Source organism: Petaurus breviceps, unplaced genomic scaffold, assembly GCF_028583685.1.
Source record: "Petaurus breviceps papuanus isolate PSGF00001 unplaced genomic scaffold, PetGlider_PUasm1.0 90977, whole genome shotgun sequence".
Lineage (NCBI taxonomy): Eukaryota > Metazoa > Chordata > Mammalia > Diprotodontia > Petauridae > Petaurus > Petaurus breviceps.
The window spans coordinates 40,986,609-40,991,697 of NW_027187391.1; positions in this window are offsets into that span (position 1 = coordinate 40,986,609).

Sequence of the window (5,089 nt, forward strand, 5' to 3'; positions counted from 1 at the left end):
TTGATTAGAATGGTATTTTGCAACTCATTTTTTAATTCTATACTATTATAAAATAAAACATTTTAAAAGGAACATTAAATTCAGCACCAAACTAATCTTTCTTTGGTGAAAAGTTGATCATTCATAAGCCAAGTGCACAGCAAGAACATGACCTGTAGGATTATTTTTCTGTTTTTGCAGAGAAATTCTTTAGCCAAAATATAATAATAATAAACCTTTGTTCCCTCAAATAAATGAATGCCAACTGTATTGGAAAGCTAGTTATTTGGATCCATCAATGACATGTTTTGTTTTGTTTTTTAAAGCAATCGGGGTTAAGTAACTTGCTCAAGATTACACGGCCAGTTATTTCTGTGTGGGTGCCAACTATCTGAGGCTAGAACCGATCCCAGGTCTCCTGATGCTGGGCCAGCACTCTTGTTCACTGTGCCACCTAGCCGCCCCTAAGCAATTGGGGTTAAGTAACTTGCTCAAGGTTACATGGCCAGTTATTTTGTGTGGGTGTTAAGTATCTGAGCCTGGAACCGATCCCAGGTCTCCCAACTCTGGGGCTGGTGCTCTTACTCACTGCGCCACCTGGCCACCCCTATCAATGACATGTTATTGCATATGCCAGAGGAATTTTTTTAAAGTAAAAAAAAAAGAATATAATAAGACTTTTGCTTAAACACTTAAATTTTTACAAGTGCTTGACAGAAGTCATATCACCTAAAATCACTAATTATATACTCTGAGATATTTGCACAGAACTTGATTTTAAACAGATTTTATAATCATTTCCAATAATATACATTCTTACTTTTAGTAAAGTACTTTAAAGAAAGAAACATCTTTCCTATCCCATTCATACTGCGATTTAGATGCCAACACTAAAAATAGCTACACATTCCCTTTTATTGCTGAAAAGTATAAAGCAAAACAACATTTTCTCTGACTTATTTTCCCACAAAGCTTAGCCTCTAATATACATAAAATGCCAAGGAATGTGCACTATTTCTCTCAAAGCTGAGTACAAAACTACAAATTGCAAATCAGATAGTCCCAATTCCTGCTATCAACATCACTGCTTTAAAATCCTCTTTACCAATACAACTGTTGACCCAAAAAGCAAAGCATGTAAAGACTTACCAAACTACTAAAGTAGTGAAATTTTCCCCCAAGGATCAAGTGAGTACTATATTACTATTATAATTTTAAATAAATGCAAATGATGTGTTTTGTTGTTGTTGTTGTTGTTGGTACTACTGCAGGGGAAGCTGTCTTAATTGTTTGGTAATTCTAACAGACACCACAACTCTCAAATTATAATTAAAACTCTTCTTTAAAAAAAATTTTTGTTTTAGTCAGTAAAGATCCACCTTTTCAACCTCTCACCCTAATCTTAGTTGAGAACACAAGAAAACCAAAATCCCTTGCCCTTCTCGAAAATTAACATCTAACAGAACACAATTGCACTCCAATTTGTATATGAGTAACACTGAAGGTTCAAGTATTACAAATGACCATATTTCTTTTTAAAATTCAAAATAACTTGAAGCTTCATTTAAAATTATTTTTCTCTTATGAAAAAGTTGCTAAAGACTTAAGCCAACTTGTACATTCACAATTTGTTCTTTTGAAAAATGAGTTGATGCTAATAATACACTAGATGGGTGGGAAACCTGTACATCCTCAAGTGCATCCCTTTGACTGAATCCAAACTTCACAGAACAAATCCCCTTAATAAGAGTAGTTCTTCTATAAAACTTGGACTCAGTCCAGACTGCACCCAAAGACCTAGAAGGCTAGAGATTCCCCACAGATGCTAGGACAGCTATTCCATATGGATTGGAGTCTACCTAAGCTCCACCCACCTGGGATCCCATTCGAGAATTTAGTTACTGATATAGTCAAAGTCCTTCTTTCTAAGGTATTCCCATGTCATATACTAAGTGGACAAGGTTATGAATCATAGGTTTAGGACCACTTCCCTCATTTTGCAGATTAGAAAATGAAGGGGCAAAAGATTTAAGTGATGCATTACCCAAGGTCATATAGTTGTAATAAGTAGTAGAACTCATTTAACCAAGGCCCTACTCACCTCTGATTTCAGATCTTTCTTTTACACTAGGCAATCTCTCATAGTGAGGTTGCAATGGGATATAATAATAGCTAGCACAGATATGAGGTTTGCAAAGCACTTTACAGACATTATCTCATTTTATCCTCAAAATTCCTAGGTAGGTACATTTTACAGAAGAGGAACCTGAGGAAGACAGATTAAGTGACTTGCCCAGGGTCACATGGCTAATAAATGTAAGAATCAGGATTGGAACTCAGGTCTTCCTGACTCAAACTCATGTTCCATACACCATGCCACCTAGTTAGCCGCAATACCAGGCTGCCTCTCATAAGCAGGCTACAATGGGATATAAAAATTAAAGCAAAAAGCTCTATAGGAAAATATTTACAACAAGACCTTGTCTTCCACTCTTTTCTCTCACTAGATATATCATTAAATATTGAAACTATATTACTTTGAAACATTTGCTTTTTGGAGGGGGAAGGCAAAAAAAAAAAAAGATTATCAATAATGGAAAGGAGGAAAGAGAGGTGTCTAGGTAAAAAGTGTACCACCAGCTGCTTCACTGCTACTCAACATGTAGGTCACCTAAATCAGCTTTCTAATGAGCTAGTAATATTAAAGGCCACTCAGATGTAGGAAATGTAATACTGACAAAAAGGGATAATATGTATGGATTCAGAGCCTCGCCAAAGGATTTAGAGATGGGAGAAACCTTAGAGAACATTTGGTACAGAAATTCTAAATCTTTGGTGTATCATGACCCCTTCTGGCAGTCTGCTGAAACCTCTGAATACCTTCTCAGAATAATGTCATTAAGTGAATAAAATGAAATTAATAGGAATACAAAAGAAGTCAATTATATTGAAGGTCATAAAATTAAAAAAAAAAACAAGTTTATGGACCAACAAAGCGAGGGACTAGAGAGGTCAAATAATTGTACAAGGCCATACACAGAATAGCAGTAAAGCAGACAAACTAAGATTCAAACCTAGGTCCTTGGAACACTTAGATCCAGTCATTCTTCCCATTATAACGTCCTACCTCATTCACAGGCTAAATGGGGAGAATGCTTCAGAGAAAAAAATGCACTTTGCAGAAATTATTTTTTAACTTGGATTCATTTAAAAGTAGATGTAATATGAAAATATTCTGTCAGGGGCCCATTAGTAATATTAATATGGAGTTACTTCTGAGGATAGGGACTAGACCTGTGATTTTACTATTCTAAACAGCTCCCAGGTTAGGGGACAACTTCTACCTATGTAAGTCAACCCCTTAACTGTAATTTTTGCTGTTATGAGACTTGCCTAACATGTATAACCTATTTCAAATTGCTTGCTTTCTCAATTGGAAGGAAGGGGTGGGGATGGAAAAAAGAAGGGAGGGCAGGAGGTTGAGAATTTAGAACACAAAAATTTAACAAACCAATGTTAAAAATTATTTACATGTAATTGGGAGGGAAATAAAATATTAATTTTTTTTAAAGAAAGAGAGAGTTGCCTAGAGTACTGAAGGTTAAGTTAAATTGCCCAGGGTTGCATATCTAGCATGTGTCAGAGGCAGGCCTCAAACCCACATCTTCCTGGCTTTGAGGCCAGCTTATGATCGATTATGTCACACTGCCTTATACTTCTGAGAGTAAAATAGAAAAAAAAAAAGCACATACCCTAGAACAATGGACTCATTACTGATATTTCATAACACTAATTTTTCAGGCTTAAAGGGGCATATTTTAATAACTGAAAAAGACATTTTAACTCCCAACCATACTTAGCTGAAGTTAAAGCTAATATTCAAACCTTAATGGTTGTCAGTGATTATAAAAGGTTTCTCCATGTTGGAGTAGAGTCCATCTAATTATTTGTATATAGGTTTATCTATTTGTCAGAGAATATAATACATGTGATTCACTTTTTTTGTGATGAATGGAAATTAAAATCTTGGATAAAAATCATCTGTTTTTGAGAATGGAAAAAGTCTCCATTTCTTACCTTTATTATGTGTGCAACAAAAATATGTATGCAGGATTATAAATCTTAATGCTTTTCAAAGAATGCTGCAACTATAATCTAGAGGTCACAAAATTTTATACAACATTCTCTGGATCCAAGTAGTATATTATGAAGAGATGGCCCATTTTCCTCCCAAGTGACATTCATGAAAACAAAATCCTAATCTAGTAAAAGAATTTTGATATTCCTTTGGCATCTACCGTCCTAAAACTGGACATAGAGTTGTTGTTGCATAAAATCAAAGAAATTCTTCTCCCCACGTCCCAATATGATTTGAACATTTGAGGTGCCCTATCAGAATTTGAAGGGAAGAACAGAACACCAAAGAATTCCAGTGTTGGACCTTTTCCTGAATGAAAATGTCTCTGGATAAAACAAAACAAAACCAGGGCACAGTAGGCCATCTTGATTCAGTGTATTATTCTGTCCCACTTTAGAAATTAAAAAGCATTAATTTTGAGGGAAATCCTAAAATAATATCTTAGTTTGAAACTTTCATAAAGAATTTATCTCCATTTGTCCTAGCCTTTAACTTTCTTAGTCTTTATATCTTAGGCCATGTAAGATGGGGGTACTTTCTACATATTCTTTCATTAAATAAGTTGTTCCTTGTAGAATTTAGCAGCTCTTATGACATAAAAGTGGCATTTGTTCTTTAGTAAACAATAACTTTTATTATACACTGATAGCAATAAATTTTTTAAAAACTTAGAGTTTATCAATGGTATACTTCCATTTTAGTTAATGCCATGATATAAAAACCACATATATGTAATATACAAACAAACATACAACATTGCTGAAAACTTATTCTTTTTATTACATGTAAGTAATTTACCTGCTTTATAATATGGAAAATGGCAATTTTTTTCAGGTTTTAGTCAACTACTTTCTCCAAAACCAGCAAACTGTAAAATAATAAAAGGTTTTGAAGCTCTTATGGAGTAATTTTCTGTTATGCAAGTATCTAATTACTTTGTAAAAACTGACCAGTGAACTCTTGCTTGGAATA